Source organism: Marmota flaviventris, chromosome 13, assembly GCF_047511675.1.
Source record: "Marmota flaviventris isolate mMarFla1 chromosome 13, mMarFla1.hap1, whole genome shotgun sequence".
Taxonomy (NCBI): domain Eukaryota; kingdom Metazoa; phylum Chordata; class Mammalia; order Rodentia; family Sciuridae; genus Marmota; species Marmota flaviventris.
This window is the reverse complement of record NC_092510.1, coordinates 25920757-25946139: the sequence shown is the minus strand read 5'-3', so window position 1 is coordinate 25946139 and position 25383 is coordinate 25920757. Positions and strand designations below refer to the sequence as shown.

At 37.1% G+C, this 25383-nt stretch overlaps 1 long non-coding RNA gene across 1 annotated transcript; it reads right to left on the bottom strand.

Annotated features, from left to right (window-relative positions):
- Positions 1 to 16072: 16072 nt before the first annotated feature.
- LOC139701557 (uncharacterized) lies at positions 16073 to 24963 on the bottom strand. The gene is made up of 2 exons (XR_011704084.1): positions 24421 to 24963; positions 16073 to 17564 (listed from the first exon to the last, which is right to left on the bottom strand). It is a non-coding gene; the product is annotated as an uncharacterized lncRNA (long non-coding RNA).
- Between the last annotated feature and the right edge of the window lie 420 nt (positions 24964 to 25383).

Here is a 25383-nt window from a genome sequence, read left to right as displayed (position 1 = left end):
CTGCACACAGTGCCCCACCCCTTAGTATATTTCACTCTACTATAAGGAGTACAATAGATAAAGCTGCAGAAGCAAAGGTTTTGTACAGTGCAGTAGCCTGGGTCTCACCCTAAAGCAGACCTTTAGATGAAAGTTTGTATGAGGGTATTCTACTTTGGAATGGTCTCAGAAACAGGAGTGAGGAACTGAAGAATGAAGTAGGGAAGAAAAGTAAATATGAGAGTGTATTTTCAATTTAGTGGAAACATCCAAGGTGCTTAATTAGATCCATCTTAGAACTTTCCTCTGGAAATATACCAGGAAAGATATTTATCGTCCACAACCCTTTTCTTGCTCATTGTTCAAGGGTAGCAATTCTACAAATGAGTACCTGGTGGGTTCTCACAGGCATCCAAGCTGAGAAGCTCTAGGGTAAGACAGACCCAAAGTGAGGCACCATCAAGCTGTACTTGTAGGAATCTTCTTGGAGCTTGCATAGATTGGTTGCTGCAATCACAGACAGGTTGGAGCTATGATCTGTAACAGCACTTACCTGAAGTTACTTTTTTGTTATATTTGCACATGTGTACTGCTTCCTTCATGCATTAGATTGCAAGATCAAATTGTCTTTTTCCCCTATCACTCCAGTTCTAGAACTCGGCCTGCCTTGCCTTACAGGATTTAATTGATGAGTGACAGTAAAATCCCAAGTGTTTGCCATATATATGGCCACCTCTTTAAGATAGTAGGTTTTCATTTTCTTTTTCTGACTTTGATGAAATCCTTAATGGATACTGCTTGGGGAAAGCTCTAGCTATAGCATATTAGACAGAAGATATCTCAAAAGCAAGAAGCCAACCATTTACATTGATCAAGAGAATGACTGACCTATCAGCTGACATTAAGTACTCCATTTAGTAAAGTGAGTTCACATCAAATGACTCCAAAATAACCCAATTTAATTGAAGAGAGAAAAAAGTCAAAGGGGTTTTGTATAGTTGCACCTTTCCCCCCTAACTGCTGCTGGACTGTTTCCTTGTTATTTATAAAACCTTCTGCATATATCAGACAAGAACTCTGAAATGAGGGTCAGTGTGTGACAAGAAAAGTTTCACTGTTGCCAGACAGACCCCAACCTGGCCTGAGTAACTGCAAACCCATCTGACACAAATTGATTTTTTGCCACGATTCTGCTCACAAATTCTCTAGAGGTCACATTCTAATATAGTGTTGCTTATTGATTCCCAACCAAATTTAAATTTAAGAATTGGAAGCAGATTTGGAAGTAACCCTGATTACTCTCTTCCTCTCTCACTCCACTGCCTTCACCCTGCCCCATATGTGGCCAAGAGGAAATTAAGGCTCAAAGAAGTGAAGTGAGTGTTCTAAGTCATCCAGCTATTTTGTGACAGAAACAAAATGAGAGCCATTCTGTGTGGTCTAGTTCTTTTTTTTTTTTCAGAGCAATTCAACAGAGTGTGGGTTACTGATAATGCTAAAGTGGCAGGTTTGATTTTTGTGTAGAGGCCATGGATTCTTCCCTCCTTCCGCCGACCCCCTTAAAACACATAAAGTAGCCTGCAAATACCTTGAGAGTTAGAAAATGTGTCTTTTATCCAGTGCCTGGCACATTGTAGGATCTGAAAAAATATTTGTTGTAAAATGAATTTCTATGGCTGCGGTATTAGTCATCCCAAAGGAGGATAATAACCTTTTCCCCCAAATACATTTTTCTCTGCTATCCTGGTTGCTTTCGCCTGTCTTTGTTTATAGTCAATCAATATCACTATTAAGGCGCCTCCAGCCTGGTTGTAGTCAGGTTGGGAGCCTTGTCTGTTGGACAGTCTGACTTACCACAGAGATACCAAACACCCTTTCAAAATCTATTATTGGGTCAAGCTTCAACTCTACTGCTTTAAAAATCATTTCTTCAAGGTTTACTTTGAAGTTTTCTTTCTCTCCATGTCAGCAGGATAGCTGTGAATTTCTTATTTTCAGCAGGCCCTTCTTTGAGTAATGGTGACCCAGTATGAGGGATTTTCACATAAAGCAAAATAATTCTGTCAGATGTTTAAGCTTTCTCCATTAATCTAGCTAGGAAAAGGACCCTTTTTTTTTTTTTGCTCAGTTTCTGTAATTGTCATTAGTGCCTTAGCCTCATGCCAGCCTTTAAGCCGAGGTCCCATAATACAAATGGTATATACAGAATTTCATCACAAGATAAAAACTGTATTCTTTGTGAATCTTTCTTGCTAACGATCACCTGTATTGTTAAGTCTCAGGGAAATATGTTACCAAGCAATGTATTTAGTATCAGGATTTTAAAATAAATTCCATAGTTTGGTATAACTCTGAATTAAGAATTTTCACATTGTCTTACACATTGATGCATTTGTTTTCTCTTATATTTCTAGGAAATGAACAAAGAAGGCATATCCCTCTTTGAAAGATATAAAAGGGAAAGGCTTCATCAAGTTTATACTTCCTTGGATCCCACCTCAGGCCCAAAAAACTTACTGAGAGTCTCTGGAGGAAGCAGAGATGGGAAAACAAACATTGGGGAATGTTGAAAGGGTAAAGAGTGTTGAAATCATATAAAAGATGGCAAAATTGGAGCTATTCCCAAAATTCCTAGTGGGAAGGAACCAAGGGCATTCTGGGGAAAAGTGGGAGTGGCATATAGGAATGAAAAGAGAACAGGCAGAGAATACAGTTGATACTATGGAAATCAGAGGATGAATGATGTAAGATATGAATAACTGCTAAGCCAAGGAGGTGGGAAGAGGTTATTACGACCCATTCAAAGGGCAATCTTAGTTGGCAAGAGCAGTGCCCTATCTTTCTATGGATTTGATGAATAGAGAGTTTTTCATACATATTTTCCCACTTGTATCAGTTAACAATCTATAAACAGCTGTCAATGAATAGCAAATGTCACTGTTATTTAATGTTTTAGTCAGCTTTTTGTCACTGTGACCAAATGCTTGACAAGAATAACTTAAAGAAGAAGAACAGTTTATTTTGATTCACAGTTTCAGAGGTTAAGTCTACAGTTGGTTGACTCCATAATTCTGGGCCTGAGAAGCAGCAGGAAATCATGGCAGAGGGCAGGGTGGAAGAAAACAACTCAGGACATGGCAACAAGGAAGGGGAGAGAGAGAGAGAGAGAGAGAGAGAGAGAGAGAGAGAGAGAGAGAGAGAGAGAGAGAGAGAGCTCTGCTCACCAGGGACAAAATATAAACCCTAAAGGCACATACCCAGTGACTTACCTCCTCTGGTCACAATCTTCCTGCTTAAAGTTACCCCCTACTTAATCCATTCAGTGTACTAATCCACTGACTGGTTTACACTTCTCACAATCCCATCGTTTTACCTCAGAAAATCCTTGCATTGTCTCACCCATGAAATTTTAGGAGATACCTCCTACCTGAACCAGACATTTAATAAATCTTCATTTAGGATAATTGGGAGTAGCCCTTCAAAGATGAGTTAGAGATGGTAACTTCCCTTTAAATCATACAACTATAAGGAGAAGGAAAGTAGAAAATAAGTGTAAAATATGGTTATTTATTATTATGTTTATAAGCACTTGTTATATTCTAGACACTGTTGCAAAAACTCTTTGTAAGTATTATGTGGTTGAATGTTAGAAGAGATCAGTGGAAATTGCAATTGTCTATACAATTAGGGAAGAAGTTATAGGCTTGTATTAGTCAATTTTGCATTATTACAATACACTACCTGAAGCAAATAACTTATAAAGAAAAAAGTTTATTTCAACTCACATTTCTAGAGGTTTTAGCCCAAAGTGGGTGACTGTATTTATTTTGGTCCTCTGGAAAGAACAACAGATCATGGCAGGAGAGTGTGGCAGAGCCAAACTCCTTATATCATGATCTAGGAGGCAGAGAGAAACTGAGAAGACTGGCTATGTCTGCCCATTCTCTACCAAGGCACATCCCCAATGACCTAAGTTCCTCCCTCTAGGCCCCCACCTCTCAAAGGTTCCAACATCTTCCAATAGCCCCATCCTGGGGACCAAGCCCTTAATGCATGAACTCTGAAGACATTCATCCAAACTGTAGCAAGCCTTAAAAGTGTAGGTAAAATATCCATAGATATTGCTATCCATATATGGTTATGTCACTTATCTATGTATATGCACTGGAATGTTTCAGGCCAATAAATTGAACCTGGAAAAACTAGGAAGGAATACTCTGTAAATTCATCTGGAGGGAAAAGCTGAATGTGAATTGTGATGTCATAGAGATACATTCCAGGGAGCGGGAATTTGGGTATCAGCTTTGGTAATAGGCCAAGGTGTCTGTTTTTCATTTTGTAGGCACTGTAGGACAGCAGAGGTAAAGGTTGCTAAGTGAAGGTTCATGTGATAAAAACAGATTAATATAGAAGATTCTAAGTAAATGGGGGAAGTATCAATTAGGTAGCAATGACAAGACCTTGGACCCAAACAACAAGTACAATAGAAGGGAAATCAAGAAAGAAATTCCAGGAGATACTCTTATGTGTTTTAAAGAATAAATAACCCAGTTGCTTTTCTCTACAAAAGGTCTCATTATCATCTACTTGCTGCATAAACATAGTAAGTGACACATCCATGAAGACCATACCCATGAAGATGTCCCAAGCATCATTGGGGAAACAACTTGACCATGATAAACAATAAAATGCACTTCTAAGTGTTGTTTATAAAGCATGACTTTTTAAGGGTGAGATGTATGGTAAAACCAGCTACATTGAAAATAAACAAGTTTCTGGACAAAATGCTTTTAGAAAACACTATTCAAATTCAAGAGATAGTTTGATTCTAGAATAAAAATGGGACTAGTAACATAGAATTAGTATTTTGAAATTTGAGGATATTATCACCTAGCTTGGTAAAATCTAAATGAAACAGACAGATAAGGCCTAGAGAATTTTGCTTGTGATAGAAAGAACACTTCTAAATTCTTGCCTATATATTGAGGACTATGATGTAATATTTGGTTTCTACAATAGAATCTTTCTCTTTTCTCTTTCATTTTTCTCAATGCCTAGTGGCAAAGGAGTAGAGAGGAAGAATAATGCATGAATTAGGTTGTCATAGAACCAGCTATTTAAGAGGCTCCTCCATTTCTCAGGATCTGATTCCTTTCAGACAGTGACCCCAACATATAGAACAGATAAGACCATAATAAAATACAACCACATTGTTCAAATGTTACTCAGCTGTTGATAGGACGATAGTCTCTCACTAACTCCTATAGACATAACTTAAATTCTTTCCTTTGTGACTTCCTTAAGTGACATAAACCTCTCCCAAACACCTCCACAGATTTTTCTCCAAAATAACTTCTCCCACTAATTACTGTTTATTTAATCTACACATGTCACTGTTTTGCATTAAAATGCTTGGGTAATATAGAGATGCCCCCATTTCCAGAGATATCAGAAATGGTTTATGTGCAGTATGGCCTTGACTAAAAACTTAACACTTTTTGGTGAAAGTATCACTGAGTTCTTAGCTCATTTCATGCCTGGCATCAATAAAGCAAAACATTCCATGATTCTGTCTGTTCTCACTTCTCATTTGATCTCCATTTTAAGGTATCCAGTTTTCTGGTATGTGTTTGGTAATTATTTACTTGTTCACATTACTTTTAATGACAAAAATGTGTACTTTTCTAGGATTTATGCAATAAATCCTTTTCTGAATTTTCTTAGCAATTGATGTTTTCCATCTAAAGTTTCACATACACAAAATTAATGCAAGTTCAAATTATTGAATCACAGTAATTAATCTTGTTATACATATGGGCTCATTTTAAATGTGGTAACAATTGATTTTCACTTTCAAAATTTCCTTCCCAAAATGTTATTATAGTTTTCCAACTTTAAAAAGTATTAGCAGTGTCATGGTTCAATAGGAGCATGGGATTCAGTGGTTATGCATTAGTGGTAAAAGAAATAGTGTCATGTGCCATTCTTATTAATACATGCCCAACAGAAGTATTAAATGAGAAGGTGAGCATGTGATTGAGAATCCCAAACATTTTAGGAAAACCAGTAGTATTGAATGGAAATACAAGGAAGAGAAACAAAACTTTAGGGAAACAGAATTTATAATGTAATCTAAAAGATAATTTTAAAAGAAGTACAATTAGTGTCCTCAGGAGAATATGAGAAGGCTCTAGGACCTGACTTTATTAAAACAAACAAACAAACAAACAAAAAACTATCTTTTACAGTTCAAGGAGGTAAATGAAATTAAGACCTTCATAAAATGGCAGTTGTGAGCTGAAAAATCAAGTAAAATCATTCTTTTAGTATCAATGTAAATAAATGAAGGAATTGAAAGAATAAAATAAAATTAAAAGGCAGTGGCATAAGACTATAGACATTCCAATATTTATGTAAGAACTCTAAAGGAATATAAATTCTGTGGAAAATAAAAACAGAATAGGATGGAGGCAGATTTTAACAGCAAGGGGAAGAAGGGAGACAGAGTGCACTATTTTAAATAGCATGGCCAGGGTAAATATTGAGAAGAGGAAAGGTGAGTAGATATGGATAAGATTTCTTTATGGTTCTCACCATGAACATGAATGAGTCAAATTTCCTTACTAAAAAATGAAGGCATTCCGATTGGACAAATGTATGTAAGAAAGAACAAATCCAATAATGTAAAGTTTACAAGGAAAGCAACTAAAATAAAATGAGACAGGAAAGCATAAAACAAAATTGAAAGAAAAAGATTTGTCTGCTGATTGCCTTAAAGGATATTCAAGGATTTCATACTCTATGCACATACCCCTAACATAGCAGATAGCACTCTATGTTGTGATACTTACATACAGAGGCAGAGAGTTTTATTATTATTTCCAGTTCCCAGGTTAACACTGGCACTTAATAATTTTTAATACTGAATAAATAAAAAATAAAACTAAAATAATCAGTATTTATCTGTATTTGTTCAGCATAGGCTAGTATTCCAATTAACTGAATAAAGAAAAAACAGAATATCCTTCTCTGAATAACTAAGTATATGAACAAAAATAATACCAAACAGCATTTGTTCCCCATTGCTAATAGCATCTCATATCTTATCATGAAAGAGAAACACTGGAAAAAAATTCAGTGTTTCTATTTTTTGAGATATTTCTATAAAACTTAACCCTGCTTCTCTATTTAATTCAACAAATATTTATTGGACACCCAAGTACACAAGATACAAATTATGTTATCTGCCATGAAATTTATATAGATAAGCTCAAATCCTCAAGTTGATAATTTGGTGGATAGCTTGCTTATATTAATTTATTTGTTAAATGTTTACTGCGCACCTATTATGTGCCAAGATGGGCATGTAGTGTGAGTGCCGTTTGAATAGTATGCCTTCTAAATTGTGCCTTATGATGTTTAGGATTGCTCTGGTGCAGGGGATTGGGAGGAAGAAAAGGAAGATGTTTTCATTCAAGTAGTGGAAGACAGAAAATAAACCCAGAAATTAAAAAGTATAGATGCTAAATCATGAGATGCGTGATGGGGTATACTCTACATTAACAATGCAAAGCCATCAACTTCTGTAGAATGAAAGACACATTTTTCTATTGTTTCATCTTGTTCATGAGCAATGACTAAAAAATGATTAATATTTGCAGAACTTGGAGTTTTCAGCTGCTTGGTGTAATTTGGTAGTAACCTCTCTGTCTTGATTTTCTGTCCATCTGTGGTCCTGTGCTTATGTTGCTCCTTCTATTTGATTCTCTCAATGAAATGGCACCTAAAGAACAAATTGTTTCTATTGTCTGCAGCTGGCTTGTTCACAGCAGGGCTCTTGATTTGAGCAAACCTGAAGATGTCAGGCTGTACAAACACTCAGAGAAAGATATGTTCACAAAGGTTCCTGCTCTGGAAAATTATACACTACTTTCAAAATGCTTTACCACATTTAAAAATGTAATTATACCCTTCTTTTTAATGACTGACATGACATATGTTTACAAGTGTTTTAGCTGACTTATGACAGTACACAGTAGTGTGTTGTACATTTGGTAGCAACATCTAAAATTTCATGGTAAAAACATCTGAAGCTGTCTGTTGATGTTGCCCAAGTGATTTTCAATAAATAATGCAATCTGGGTATTTCACAATATCTTTTAATCTTTGCATAGTAATTTTAATTGTCACTTTCCCTTGTGGGCTGAAAGATCTATTTGCTCAACTATGTTGACCTTGTTTCAGCTTTTCTTATTTTTCCCTTGCTTTTTTTTTTTTTTTTAATTTGGGTGAATTTTCTAGCATAGCACCATACAATAGAACTTATTGTGATGATTATTATTAATGTTCTATATGTCCATTGTTCAGTAAGGTAGGCACTGGTCACATGTTGCCATTGAGCATTTGAAATTTAACTAATGCAAATGTACTAGTCATGGCATATCAGGCAGGCTACTTTGCATATATTTAATAACTACTATGGTTGATGCCCATTGTATTAGATAGGGTTGGTATAAAGAAAGAAAACAATCCAAATGCTATTATTTTCCCCTCCTATTCCTGCTAACTGGAACTCAATAAGTTTACTTCTGAGATGGGGGCCTTGCTATTTTTCCCTATTGGCCTCAAACTCATGATCCTCCTGCATCAACTATCCAAGTAGCTGGGTTTACAAATGTGTGCAATCATGCCCAGATTAATTTTTTTTACCTGTAATATTGTTTATCCTCCATAAAAGGAAAAAATAAAGTATGTAAGTTGATTAGACATTTGCCTCTAAAAAGGTGACTGATAAATATTTTGCCTTCCCCCACAACCAATTTTTTCATATTTGAATCATATTTAAATTATCCTTTTTGCATTTTATGTGTACATTGATGTTTACATGTCTTTATACCACCTCATATCCCTAAAAACATTTTAATAAAACTTCAATTTAGAACTGAGGACATATGAGATTATTAGTTATACTAGCTACCAGGCACAGATATCTGTTATAAGTCTCTAAAAAAATCTGTTAGTGGACATTATTATTCCCATTTTATAGTACGAAGTTGAGGATGAAACTGTATGTAGACTTCTCAAGTCACTGAGCTATTAAGAAATAAATCTGATATCCCAAGGTAATTATAACTTAATCCAAAACTTAAGAGAAGCAAATTAATAGTGGCTATTTTATATTCATTAATTTAAGTACCCAGTGAGGGTAAGTCCACACAGTGGGTGATAATACTGAATGAATGCTACTTCTCAAATGTGGTATAGAAATTGAGGTCATCAGTCTCTACAAATAGACATGAATTCATCATTTCTTCACCTTTCTTACAATGTGGATTATGTTTCTGGTATCAAAGAATAATAAAAAAATTCAAATAAATAATAATCTAGATGTTAAGGCATTTGCATTACTGGGAAAGTTACCACCAAGTAATATGCTGATCTCTGAAATGAGTTTAAAGTTTTAAAACTATTAAAAAGTTGAACATCTAAAATGTATTCAGTCTCAGGGACAAGGAAGGAAGCATGAGAAAATGAAACTGTTGTATTTATTGGTTTTTGGCAAGTGTGTGAATTTTGTTATTTTAAAATTTAGTGTTCTATTATGTTGTTATATTAGAGTGTAAGTCAGCATGTGCAACGAATACTAAAACTAATACAGATATTTCCTGTAGAGAGAAATTTAATACAGAGAATTGACTATAAAGTTGTTAGAAGGGATGGAAAATAAAAGGGAGAAAATGAGCCTGAGGAGCAAGAGAAAACAGTGCTATTATACAAAAACAAGGAATTTGGTTTCTCTTCCATATTGCATCCAAGGAATTCACACATTCCATCACTGATAAGGATGATAATCCTATAGATTCTTCTGGAACGCATTGCCTTCTAAAGCTGCCCATCTCTCCCTCTACCTGTCCCACAAGTGCTGACAAAAGAAAAGAAAATAGTGACTTTCTCCCTTCCAATTCCAATCTCATAATATCTCCCATTGGAAAGACATATCAGGAAGCTTACTTCCAGAGGAGTCTGGGAAATGTAGTTTGCAAGCTTTCAGCTCAGGTGGTAGAAAAGGTAAACATGGAACTGAGATCCAACTGAAACTCTCTAGCGCAATTAGTGGAATAAAAAAGAAAAATAAGGTGAATCTATAGAGACCTGAATGGAATTCTGAAAGAGAACACTCATTGCAATTCACAACTCAGAAAGAAAACTTGGATTCAAAAAAAGCAACTGATCAACAGAGAAATGTCTTCCTGTGCCACAGTCTGGCTGACTGGGCAAACTAACCGGGGGGTGAAGAGCAACTTGTGTAGATTGATATAGCAGGAGTGGGAGCCGCTTATTGTAGGACAGGAGGGGTATATATACATTACACACAGCTTATCTTAATTAACATAAGCTAGATACAGCAGTCAACCAATAAGGAATCTCCACACTTAATGGCTCGCTGGCATTACTTCACAAACCCCTCCCTCTGGCAAAATGCCAGATGCCATCTTGACTTGTTTATAGACTCTAACATTTCCCCCTTTTGTTTAATTTAAATAACGACCATAGTGGTTTTTACACAAACACCATAAATAATCTGCTACAAGCAGAAGGGGAGGATACAAAATGCCACAATACCAAGCCAATTGATGGCTCCATGCAAGAAGCCCTTGGAAAAATTATACCAGCAATGATACTGTTTGTAAAGATACCGAGTTACAATTTGTTGTAGATTACAGTTTGTTGTCTCAGTCCAGGTAAAGCAGTGTCTCAATAGATTAACTCACAGTCCAGGTAAATCACAGTCCAGGTAAGTTCTGCAGGCAGCTAGCTTGATCCCAAGTCTCATCCGGTTCTCAGCAACACTGGAAATTCTTCCACCCTCGTCCTCACCGGCACTGGGATGAAGGCAGGAACTCTGGCAATGATGCTAAAGAAAATCCTGTAGTATTCCAGCAGGCGCTAAGAAAACAACCTTCTGAACAATTTAGTACATTATATCAAGGTTTTTTACATTTGAAATAAGCCTTAATAGTGCTCATTACTCATTAGCTTCCAGGTGTGGGAGAACCATTGTAGTTACTGGCCTTGGAAACGATCAAACTTCAGGGACAAGGGCCGTCTTCCTGCAGCATCCGGGGCAGCCCCAGATGGCCCTGGGGAGAGTCCGGGGAGTGTCCCGGACTCAAACTGCCACTGGGCACAGGGAGCAAGAGCCTGCGAGACTGTGCCTCCAGGTCAGGTCTGGATTTGGGCTCTCGCAGTGGTGTCCTGCTCCCCGGGCGAGGGGAGTGGAAGAGCCGGCTGCCGCTGCTTGGAAAGTCCTTGCTGCGCCATGACCGGCTCGCGCACGTGGCAGCCGCTGCCCATTCACACACCCTCCGGTAACAAAAAGTATTCAGTAATAGCCTTTTGTTGCAAATTTTTTCCTGATAATCCTTCTTCTTTTGAACTTTCTTTTTCTTTCTGACTAGAGTTCCTGGGCTTCCATCAACACATGCCCTAAGTGCTCTTGGTTCCACTGGGGTGCCTTCTTCCCTTAGTAATTTACTTAACACCCCTTCCATATTTTCGTCACAAAGACAATACAACATTTCAAGACAAAACAAGACACAAACATACTGTATCAATCTTTTCCATTTTCTCAAAATGGCAATTTTTCCTCTCGCACTATCTGCCTAGGGACGAGTAGATTTGCTCCTGTCCTATCTAGGGACTGGAAGCTTTTTTTTTTTTTTTTTTTTTTTTTCGCCACTTGCCCCTGAGTGCCCCGGGGCTCCCGTATGGGTCACCATCTGCCACAGTCCGGCTGCAGCAAAATAACCGGGGGTGACGAACAACTTGTGTACGTTGATACAGCAGGAGGGGGAGCCGTTTATTGTAGGACAGGAGGGGTATATATACATTCCACACAGCTTATCTTAATTAACATAAACTAGATACAGCAGTCAACCAATAAGGAATCTCCACACTTAATGGCTCGCTGGTGTTACTTCACAAACCCCTCCCTCTGGCAAAATGCCAGGCACCATCTTGACTTGTTTACAGACTCTAACATTCCTGGATGACAAACAGAATTGCAGTTGTCAGAAAAGAACACAGCCAAACTGGGACTAGGAGGTGAGATAGTTCATGTTCTGGTTGTTCAAAATAGTATTTTGTTTAAAGAAATGACCTATATGTTGTAGCTAGTACTAATATTCAAAGAACATTACCATTGGTATGCTCACCATTCAGTGATCTCTGAGTGGTTATACTGCAAACATGTTAAAAGCACTGTCCCAGGGGATAGATACCTTACTAGGTTGGAATTCAGATTCTTCCATGTCCTAGCTATGTACCTTGTGGCAAATTGACCATCCATCCTTTATCCCATTGGGTTTCATCTTGTCTGACTCACTCTTAATATACATTTTGTCAAATCCAATGGAACTTCCCTTCTAAACTGTACTGGACTAACCTCTTGTTGACATCTGCTACATTTGATGACAGCTTTCTTGGAGTGTTTCTTCTCTTGGTTTCCCTGGTATCCTGTGACTTCCTGGCTTTCTTCTCTACTAGAGGAAGCCTTTCTACTCTGTTTGTTTGTTTTTTTTTTTTAATTTTCTTTTCTTTTTTGCTATCTCTTTGGTCTCTGCTGCCCTTTTAAATAAGAATACTACAGAACTACAGATTTATTTTTTAAATATTTATTTTTTAGTTTTAGATGGACACAGTATCTTTATTTTATTTTTATGTGGTGCTGAGAATCAAACCCAGTGCCTCACACATGCTAGGTGAGCACCCTACTACTTGAGTCACATCCCCAGCCCCAGAACTACAGATTTTTTAAAAAATTTATTTATTTTATTCTAGATTCTCTTCTTCCTTTTACATACTCTCTGGCTAATTTCATGTAGACCTTAACTTCAAATACTATATCTCTTATTTTTAAGCTACGTTACAACTTACCTATCTCATGTATCCACTGCCTGTTCTCTGCTAAAGTCCTCCTGATAAACCAAGTTTAAAGGTAACTCTTAACTCCTAGTTTCACCAGTTGTAACAAATGTACCACTCTGGTGGGAGAATAGATAGTAGGCTGTGTGTGTGTGTGTGTATAAGAGAACATATGAAAATTCTCTATACTTGCTGTATAACATTGCTATAACTTTGATATATAAAAAAGAAATCTATTTTTAAAAAGCAAAGAAAAAAAGAAAGGACTTTTGGCAAAATCTATGATATTCATGGAACTTGAAGATATTTTGCTAAGTGAAATAAACCAGTCACACACAAAAAAAGGAAATTATTGTAATATTCCACTTTCATGAGGTACCAAAAGTAGCCACATCTATAGTCACAGAAAGGAGAATGGTAGCTGAAGAGGCCACAAGGAGGCAGTAATGGGGAGTTATTGTCTAGTGGGCACTGCTTTTTAGTTTGAGAAACGAACACATTCTGGAGATGTCTGGTGGTGATGATTGTACAATGTGAACCAATATAATGCTTCTAAACTATATAGTAAAAAAAAATAACTAAAAGGGTAATTTTTTTAATTAAAACTACATTGTCTTTATTTTTTAATTTTTAATTGATGTTTAAAATAAATGATAGCAGAATGCATTACAATTCTTATTACACATATACAGCACAATTTTTCATATCTCTGGTTGTATATTAAGTATGTTAACACCACTTCGTGTCTTCATACATGTACTTAGTATAATGATATCTATCACATTCCACCATCCTTGCTAACCCCCTGCTCCCTCCCCTCCCCTCCTACCCTCTGCCCTATCTAGAGTTCATCTATTCCTCCCATGCTCCACCTCCCCACCCCACTATGAATCAGCCTCCTTATATCAGAGAAAATATTCAGCATTTGATTTTTGGAGACTAGCTAACTTCACTTAGAATTATCTTCTCCAATGCATTACTCAGCAATAAAATAGATTAAAATCATGGCATTTGCAGTTAAAAGGGTAAATTTTATTAATATAAATTTTACCTCAATAAAAAATGCTTACAAGTAAAAAAAGTATTTTGTACTTTTTCCAAAACTACCCAGCCTCTCCATCATCCTTGAAGACCAGCAACCTACTTTTTTATTCGAAATGAACCACCAAAATGCCCTTGATTCACCTCATTTCCTCACCCTTACCTTTCAATTCCACCTCCAAGACATTTTTTTAATTCTGTCCACATCTCTCCATCGTCCTCATCACTCCTTCAGCATGATCCTTATTCCCATCTCAAGACCTTCCCTCTTACTGCTTTTCAGCTCAATGTATTCTCTGCTGACCTTCCTCACATGACTGTCTCCTTCCTAATGTTCAGGTGAAATCCCTGTGACTTCTTCAGAAAGATTTCCAACTTCTTTAAAAAAAGAGACTCGGTTTCAATGCTTTGTAGGACACTTATTACATAGTGAAATAGACTCATCTCTTTGTTTTCTCTTTCTCTAACCATAATATAAATCCAATAGGTGAAAGGATTTTTTTTACCTTGTTGACTGCTCTTTCTCCTTCATTGAGCTCAATGCTTGGTATATATTTAGTACCCAGTGCAGCCTCACTAAATTAATGAATTAACTTCCTTGAATTTTAGTTTCCTTTTAATAAAAATGAGTATTTATAGTATCAATCTCATAGATTGGTTTTGAAAGTTAATAAATAATGCCTGTAGAGGCATTTAGCACACACAGTTCCTGAAGCACCCCTAGCACATAGTAGAGGTTAACTGTTACTGTCATGATTACCGGTTATCTTGGTACTTGGAAAGCAGAAAAGTGAAAGCTACAGGAAAAGCCCCTTGACCCACCAGAAAGGAAGCTAATAGTTCTAGTAAGAAAATCAATGTTTAAATAATCAAGCCAAATGAAACAAAACTTTATTGGTCAAATAGAAGTAGTTGATGTGAAGAGAATGTATTTTTGTTACATAAGATTTCATAAGGGAAGCATGTCATGTCTGAAATTAATCATGAATCAACAGTGTTTTGAAGCTTGCAATGCATTGTTACATACATTACCTGATTGTCCCCCTCACAGTAATGACATAAAGAAGTCAAGTTAAACATTAAAATCCCCTTCCAAAGAAACACCTTGAAAGATTAAGAACGTATAACAACTAAATCAAAAGCCAAACTGGAATCCAGATATTTCATTTCTAATATTACCATTGATATCAAAATAATAAACAGTTTTGAATAGAAGATTGAGAATACTCAGATTTATATATACAGTCTGGGAATAATTGTTTGATATTCTCTCAGGATAGTTTAATATTTAAAAAATTAGATGTCAAAATTCAATTTTGCCTAGTTTTAAAAAGAATCATATAGAATCTCTAATGTTCAAAAGCACCCATATCAGTTTGAAGGATTTAAGATTGCTATTTGGGTCTGTAAAATCTTTTTCCTTATATTGAGCCAAATCCTCATGTAAAAATATCAGCTACTTAAGCTGTACTTGTTATACAATAAGTTTTTTTTCCCCCTTTCCCTTGAGGTTTCTTATAAAGTTGCTCATCTTCTCTTGAAAAGAACAAAATCCTGGATTACATCAGTTCACCTTGGCAAAAAGAAAAATGGGAAGTTTCATAATGTTAACAAGAAATGAAATCTTTCTCCCCCATTTATATATTTACTAAAGATAGAACACTTTCAAAATTTAAGATGTTATGACTTTTTTAAAATACAGAAACATGAAGCAATTTTCTCTTTAGTTTAATTGTTAAAAAACATTTAATTTAAAAATTGGTTGATAACATAGTTTCATGCATAATATGCCATCCTATAATGAGAGAAGCTGAAAGAGGATTGTGAAAGGATGTAAATAGGTATGGAAAATGACCAGGATGACCTATACAGAACTTTTATCCCAGGATCAGGGAAGTGGAGTGGGAGAACAAGAATCTGAATCTCACAGAGATGATAAGTAATTAAAGGTAGGTGGTAACATACCAGTTATGTAACTGAAAGAGTAAAGAATAGATTCCACAAAATGACATGGTCCAAGTGTGTCACGAGCAGCTTCTCAGCCTTGTCTGGTTACCAGGAGTTCCCTTCCGGATATCTGCACTGGACCCCGGACCGCGACGTACGCGAACACCAAGCACGAACTCGATTGCCTTTTGAAATGCTGGTTTATTCGCACACCACACAAAGCAATACACGAGGTGGCTGGCACACAACTGCACGATCTTACTCTCAGGCGACGAGAGTTAGTTGTGAGCAATTACATGGAGTTTCCCCCGCGCTTATATACTTTACAAGTTGTTCATACCTAACTTATCTAACATAAGCATACTGCCTGACTACTTTATCATCCTATGACCACAACTTAGAAGGTTACATCATCCACACTCAAAAAGGTTACATCATCCACTTATCTAACATAGACACACTCTCTGGTCATCTTGTGACCAGCACTAAAAAGTCACTGAGTTACTGCAAAGTCCAAACAAGTCCAAACAAGTTTCTCTGCTGATCCATGCTGACCCTTCATTCTTGATGTTTTACTCCTGTCATTCCACCCCCTTGATACGGAGGTGCCGAGGGTACTGCTGGTGCCGATGTATCAAAGCGACAAGTACGGTCCCCTGTCTTAGGTCGTCCATTCGGAAGTTGCCCGTCCTCGGGGAGACGTATGGGCTGTCGCAACCCTTCGAACCAATCTTCAGATTGGAAGATGCAATCCACGGCATCCATGCAGCCACCGACCACACAGGAGTGCAGAAAAGGATGAAAGCATAGCACGAAACTCACAGCAGAAGGGAGCTTTCACTCTCGGAACGAAAAGTTGTTTCAATCGTAAATAAAGGTCCAAATCCAAATCCTTTACTAGCAATAAATCTATCACCAAATTGTGAACTATCATAAATGGGTAATTAACATCTTTTTCAGAGAATATCGGAATTGGAGTCATCCGGTCCTTCCTGAACAATAGGTCGTTCCTCAGCTTGCGTCCTAATATCCGTTTGATGATTATCTGGTCCACAGACATAGTTAATCCACATAAGTCCATAATTTAATAAAGTAAGGCTTACAAATGTTTCTTAAACAAATGTCAAATAAAGATCTAGGAACATATGTATTCCTTTGTCTGCATTGTGAATTAATTCTACACAACAAATCATCACCAAATAATAATGATCTATTATAGTTAAGCGAAATAAGTCCATTAACATAAAAAGCACCTGCATTAGATTGTAAGGTTAATAAATCATGATCAGACTTCATCACTTCAGTGAACAATCCAAATAAAGCCTTAACACACAAATGTATATCATGTCTACAATAAACATCACAGTGCGAATTAATATTAGGAATACAATTCCAGACATGATTTAAAAACACACATAAAGAAGGTACAATACCCTCTAGATGTTTATCCAGCGGACACCATGGTCCACTACGTAGTGTTACTAATCTACATAAAAAAGAAAAACGTTCCTGACCAAACAGTGTATATGCACTATATGAAAACCATGTATTTACATGAAATTCAATGCAAAGATGACAATTTGCGTAGTGCAACTGTTCAGAATAATTCCTCGATCTTTTCGTCCTTCTCCTTCTTGGATTTAATTTTCTTAGTGCCTTTCGCTTCATGGTCCCTGTAATGTTGAAGTTTATCCATTTTAATGTAAGTTTTCTTTCCTGCAGACTTATTAATCTTTAAACAAATCTTAATGCATAATACAAATAATACAAAACAACATACATATAGCAATCCTTCCTTAAGCCAATGGAAAGGGTTCCATCTCATAATGCAACTAACATCTGCATGAACTAATTTTCTAAAGAAAACTACAATCGTAAGTATACTGAAAGTCACGCGGAATCAAGTATCCAGAATCAACTAACATTTTAACTTTATGAGTTTCACCTGAAAATCTTTGGAGAAGTTCAGTAGTTTGATTATGTACTGTCTCAATTTCCTTTCCTAATGAAGCATAAACGGATTTGGCTGCCTCTGTTGCTTTCATCATCTTTTTATATTCTTCTGACAGAGGTGGTTGGGGTACAAAAGAATGTAGCCCAAAAGTATGATTAGACATATAAACCACCTGAGTCAGGACTCGTAAGTTTTGCGTAGCAGTAAAATCCTTAGACCTAAATAGATGTTTCTTAACAGTTAGATTCATATGTTCCATCATCATGACATTAGTATGTACATGACAACCAGCATTCAAACTTAAAGAATCACTATAAGAAATGTTTTGCCATCGTCGAACCATGTAAGGTTCAGGATAACAAGACAACATATTAAAATTCCCAAGATCTAACAAAGTAGCCTGAGGCATAGATATAGTTATATCAGAAGTCCTAGGTTCATCTGAGAAAAGATCATATGCTATAATAGTTGTTTTACCTATAGCATAAGTGGCTTCACTAGGCACATAATATGACATATTGTTCCATTTTAACCAATAAAACTTATCAAACGGTATTATCCAATCTTTACCAATTTTCTTCGGTATAGCCTTAGTTGGATATCCTATTACAACCTTAGATGTCGACATTTGCCATAAATTAATCATGCAAACACCAGTTTCACACCAAGAATCCTTTGTAGGATCTAATATGGTTATAGCTGATGCAGTTTCCATGCCTATGCCAGTTCTAAATAACAGTCTTATTTCTTCTAATCCCGCGGTGATCATTGCTTGCAGATGTTCACACTCCTGAGTTGCCTCCAATTGTTTCATACGTACATTCCATGATGCATCCATAGTCTCAATTACCTTACTTAGTGACTCAACATGATGTTTCAAAAGTTCCTGTTCTGCAGAAAGTCTTTCCATAAGTAAAGATGCGGAGTGCAGATTTTTAGATAATTGTGAGATAACAAAGTTCTGTTTATTCTGAAGTCCTCGAAGAGCTGAAATTTCCACTCGAAGTTCCTCCGTCATTGCTCCAGCGATCGCTGCCCCCAAAGCTGCTCCGGCCAGGAAAGCGCCAATCGCTGCGAACTGCAAAGGTCTTCGTCCTGCTGCATTTCTTTGAACTGAATAAAACAAATCTGGCAACACAGTAGACTCAAAAGAAGGACATACAGTTTCACCTTTCAACAAATCACTAACAGACAATCGTAACACAATTGGCTGTACTTGTGGTTGTATCAAAAATCTAACTGGCTGATGTAATAAAGGTAAAAATCCTGGAGCCTCTAAAGTCTTCATAAAATTACCGTCCTTTTCCTTGCGTGGGAAGAGGACCGCTCTTGGGAAATGGGCAGTAACCCATCCCTTGGTTTCATCAAATCCTCCTCTATAGATTAAACAAGGATTCAAAGAGGTCGGTTCCATGTAGCATTTCTGCATATCCATCTTTGTACTATATATAATATGATTACCTGCATGTGCATCAAACACATCAGTATTATTATGTAAAACATCATGTGTTACAATATCATAAAGATTCCATTCATTTTCACTTCCTGGCAATAACATATACCAGTAATAAGGTAATTTTCCTGGATACATTTTACTAGACCAAGTAGAGAAATCCATTCCTTGTGTCAACCACCATTTCAGAGTTCTTCTATCTGCTACATCCACATGGTATCTAATTATAGTATCCCAGAGCTGTGCTCTAGGGCACCCAGTTTTCAATGACCAGTAGTCATCAGCATTTACCAGGTAAGTTTCTGTTTTGTAATTCACTAAAGTAACTTCATCCAAATCTGGTGGTACAAATGCAAGAGAATATACTGTTGGATGTAAAGTATAATCCCTCGTTTGTTTTTCCTCATTGCCTAATACAACATTACCACCTTCATAATGTTTGGAAACATTTCCAGTTATATTTACATCAAGAGGAATATCATAGTACGTGGAATCATTATGCATAATAGACCTATGAATACCAATCACATATTGCCATGAATGTGGAAACCATCTGCAAATAGATCTTTCCATAGCTAAACTAACATTTTTAGTGTCCACATAATTAGAATCAACTCCCATCGGGATTGACATATTATGGACATTCACTCTGATTTTGTCATCACTCAAATTAAACACGGGAATCAAAGTCCCAAAGAAATTATCATAAAACTTAAAGGTACAGTCTTGGCATTTATAATAAGGCCACTTTGAAGATTCTCCTTTGGATCCATTATAAGTATAATCTATTTGCAAAAATGTGACATTATAAAAGTATTTATTCAAAATATCCTTGGGTGTGATAACCAATACAGGTTGCCAGGACTGATTATCAAACCTATGCCACGTATTATTCACCTCAAGATGCATATGAGAGGCATTCAAATATACAGCATGAAGAGGATTCTGTACACAATTTTGTCTACTAAAATTATCATTAAATCCTCTTGGTGACGGCCTATTATGGGGTGGATCCCTCCGGAAACGTTGTACCGAGGATGCGCATAATTCACATCCAGATATCGCACGCTTGCATGCTCCCCAGGTGACTTTTATATTTCTTCCTTGAAACCACTGGAACATTCCATGTGTTCCAGTATGTCCTAATTCCTTATGCAATTGTCGGATCTCATCATCCGAAATATCAGCATTCAATTCAGGAGGTTTTATATGCCAATTTGGGTCACGTTTCAACCGAATCTTTGTATCTGTTCTATCTAATATTTTCCAAGGGGCCTTATTCACCAATTTTAGCCCTTCGGAGTCAAATTTACTCAATTTGTCTGCCACATCATTAAATTTAGATATTTCATCTGTACGTCCTGTGTGAGCATCAACGTGCGCTATCTTTACATGTATAGGTGCCTCCGCAAGAAATTTCCAAATATGTATTCCCCATACATCTTTTCCATTAATTTTATAATCAGATTCCTTCCACTTTGCAGACCATATGGCAATACCATTACAAACTGCCCATGAGTCCGAAAAAACGTGTATATACTTTTTCTTTTCATGGATAGATTGTTCAACGGCCAATCTTACTGCACAGAGTTCTGCTAACTGTGCTGAGGCATCCGAGCCTTCCTTCACTAAGATCTTTTTATCACTTGGTCGATATGCCACAGCTTTCCATTTAGTGACATTTCCTACTACTTTACTTGATCCATCTGTGAACCATGCATTTTTATGAGAAGCAACTGCCCCCCATTTTCCAATAGGTTGTGTCTTTGGTTGTTTAACCTCTACCGGTACTTCTACCATAGGCTGAGCGAAAACTAATTCTGATAACCTTAATGTCTTATTATTCCCTGACACTGTTGCATCATTAATTATAGTTAGCAAATACCATTTCCATTTCAACACTTTTTGTTCCATAGGTAAACCTCTAAAGTCTTCCTCCTTAGTTCGTACCCAATCCAAAATTGGTATCTGAGTTCTTAATGTAACTATTCTATTAGTTAAAACAAAACCTAGGCTCTGTACCGCCGTATAAGCTGTCCACACTGTTTTTTCAAAGAAAGAGTACTTGTTTTCGGAAAAAGGGAATCTTTTGGAGTAAAACCCAACTGGTTTAGTCTGACCATTACTTTTAGTATATATGCCCCAATTTCCAAAGTCATTGGCATATATTATATCAATTATAATTTCTTCACCAGGTTGAGGTACATACAATTGGGTATATGTCTGAACATATTCCTTAGCTAAATCTAATGACTTTTTCTGTTCCGGTCCCCATACAAAGTCCGCAGCTTTCCTGCATACCCTGTGTATTGGAGCCAGAATCATTTGCAAATATGGAATATGTAATCTCCAATATCCCAAAATGCCCATCACCTGCTGAGCCTCTGTCTTGGTTTTTGGTGACTGTAAAGCCACAATCTTATCTATCACCGCATCCGGAACCTTAGGTCCTTCTGTAGTCCACACCACCCCCAGATACTTAACTGACGTGGCTGGACCCTGAATTTTATCAGGATTGATGGACCATCCTTTTGATTTCAATAATGTAACTACCTCGTCCTTTACCTTATTTAACTCGGTCATATCTTTCCCAGCAATTAATATATCATCCACATATGACCATAACTTAGTAGTTCCTTTGTCTTGAAAGTCCTTTAACGTTTCTTGTAAAGTTACATGTGCTATAATTGGGCTATTTTTATATCCTTGTGGTAACCTCTTAAACCTATATTGTACTGATTCCCAAGTGAATGTAGTCAATTCTCTACTCTTAATATCTAATGGGATAGCGAAAAACATATCACTCAAATCTATAGCACAAAAACAAGTAGGTGAAAAATTCCTAATTTGAGCATAAATAGACTCTACATCTGGAAGAGTACCTGGCATAGAGGGGGTTACTTTATTTATATTCCTATAGTCTACCGTCAATCTCCACTTGCCATTAGGTTTCATAACAGGCCATACTGGACTGTTATATTTAAATGATGATGCCTTTTCTATTATATCTTTTTCCAACATTTCCTTTATTGTGGCGCTAATCTCTTCATGTCCTCCTTTAATAGGATACTGTTTAGTAAACACTGGTGGAATATGGGGCAATTTTACTGGATCAATCTTTACTTGACTTAAAATTTTTGTTTCAAAACACTTTAATCTCTTCAAAGGTAACCATTCACCATATAATAACCTGATTTCCTGAATTCCTAATACTCCATGTGGAACTTTGCCTACCAACACTTGTATTGTATAATCCAAATCATATATTTTAAATGTTACCCATTTTTTTCTCATTTCTGCCCTATGTCCAGATACTCCTTGTACTATAACTTTTTCCTTAGCTGGTTTATTATTTACAAAATCATCTCTGACTATTGTTACCTCGCTTCCCGTATCTATCAGGAAGGAGTCTGTATATTCTTGATTATCAACTATAAATTTTAATTGTATGAACGGCCGGGTGTCTGGCTGTTTTGCCATCTGGGCGTTCCAAACCTTGGCATTGTTAAACCAAACCTTCTTCTTTGGCCCTGCACCTGATTTCCTCGCGGTACCGGCCTTTGTGGCTTCATTCTGCTTCCTATCTGTCTGTTGTTTACAGCAACATTTCCTTGTGTCCAGGCTTGTCCTGGTCGCACCTTTCTCCAGTCTTTGCCATTTCCCAACATATTTCTGTTTCTTGGGAGGCTCCGCTGGCCAGGCGGGCCTCCCAAACGGAAGTTTTTTGTCTGGAAACATTGACTGTTCCCATTTGTCTGGTAGCATTTAATATTTCCGTTGCCATTTGTTGGAAAGCAGACTGGGTTTCGGGCTTTAGCTTGAAATGACATTGCAGCTTGAAATGACATTTTGTGCTCTTGTTGTAATTCTCGATGTTGCTTTAAGAACTCAACTACATCCCATAGGGTGTTGGCTCCAGCTAGCATGGTTGCCAACATCATTCTATGCTGTTCTGGTGCTCCTTTTATAATTATTCTCCTAAGCGCGGCTGTTAAGTGAGCACTTAAAGGGGATCCTTGAAACTGATTATAAATTTTGCTAAAAATAGCTAACTTCTTTACTATCTTAATCCCTTCACTGGGATTCTTCCACTGTACCTGGCCTTCAAAGACACCCCAATCTATATGTGGGATGGCCTCTGCCCAGGCTATTGCAATCCAATCCCAAAGTGTGCGTACCCTGTCAGGTTCTTCTTGTATAATCTTTGCTAAAGTGTCCGCAACACTCGGATTGTCTTTCTGGATATTAACCACCTGCATCTCCTTGCCTGCGAGTCTTATAGACTCGCCTCCCTTACTATGAATTGTAAACAAAAAGTCTCCGTCGGTCTGACCTTTCTGTGAAAAATCTTGCCTTAACTGAACCATTTCAGGTCTAGTTAAGTCCCTAGTTTCAATAACTTGTTCCAACCCATCTGGGCGTCCCCGTCCGGGTGTGGATGTTTTAATTACTGAAACTGGCATGCTGGCCTTATCAGGAGCTTCCAGTTGGTTCAATATATCTTTCAAAAATGGGTTATTACTTCCATTTTTAAGGGCTTCTTTTACTAACCTTTTGCCTCTTAGCCTGTCATCATCTATATCATCTATAATTTTACATAATATTCCCGGGATTTCTTTCTTGTCAGCCCGTTCCATTATGGGCTTGACGGTCTGAGGATTACTTAATGTTACCTCAACTGTGGTTCCTTTCTGGAACTCAGGCATCTTTGCCTGAACAATTCTTTCAATACCTCGCCATGGCGATTGAGATTTTAATTCCTTTTGCTCGAGCTTTATTTTTCCTATTCTACATTTCTGCCTAAATCCTTTTATTACTTCCTTGAAGCCCATGTTGCTATTTTTAAGAGGATCCTCAGTTTAGCTATATGAACTTTCCAAGCAATAAACCCGTTTGTTTCTATCTTATAAGGTATCTGACTTATTCCCTGATGCCAGCTATATAGTGCCCAATTTTCTATCCTTTCCTTAAGCCACCCCATGCACAGGGACCACCGTCCTCCTAAGGATTTTGGTGGGGGCACTCCCCTTTCATTCCACCTTCAACCTAGACGCCGGACGATCACGGTCATTCTAGGTTTTCAGTAGAAGAAATTGTGCATTGCCATGTGGGTTATATTTACCTGCTCCGGAGCTCTTCTTCCGTATCCTGCCGACTACGCCAACTGTCACGAGCAGCTTCTCAGCCTTGTCTGGTTACCAGGAGTTCCCTTCCGGATATCTGCACTGGACCCCGGACCGCGACGTACGCGAACACCAAGCATGAACTCGATTGCCTTTTGAAATGCTGGTTTATTCGCACACCACACAAAGCAATACACGAGGTGGCTGGCACACAACTGCACGATCTTACTCTCAGGCGACGAGAGTTAGTTGTGAGCAATTACATGGAGTTTCCCCCGCGCTTATATACTTTACAAGTTGTTCATACCTAACTTATCTAACATAAGCATACTGCCTGACTACTTTATCATCCTATGACCACAACTTAGAAGGTTACATCATCCACACTCAAAAAGGTTACATCATCCACTTATCTAACATAGACACACTCTCTGGTCATCTTGTGACCAGCACTAAAAAGTCACTGAGTTACTGCAAAGTCCAAACAAGTCCAAACAAGTTTCTCTGCTGATCCATGCTGACCCTTCATTCTTGATGTTTTACTCCTGTCAAAGTGAGTATATCACAGGGGTTCAACACCCTATTTGTATAAAGGGGCTCATAATGGCTATGAACTTCTAGCATAGGTAGAAGCACTATCAAAGCAGTAGACTAGCCTGCATTGATTTAGGTGAGAAAGGAAAATATTTGTAGAAAAACTACTTTCCTATTGCCATAATTTAATTATATGATTAATAACATTATATTCTAATGTTATATACAAGGGTTATTATGTATTTATGTAAGTTATTATTAATTATAGAAGTGATACTGTATAAAACTTATAAATCTTTTAAAAATAAAAAGAAATGGTACATACAACTGAGCACTCAGATCACTATTAACAAGCTGCAGGGAATATGCAAAAGAAATATTTATGCATTTATTAGTTAAGTTTTCATGATCATAATATATTGTTTGGT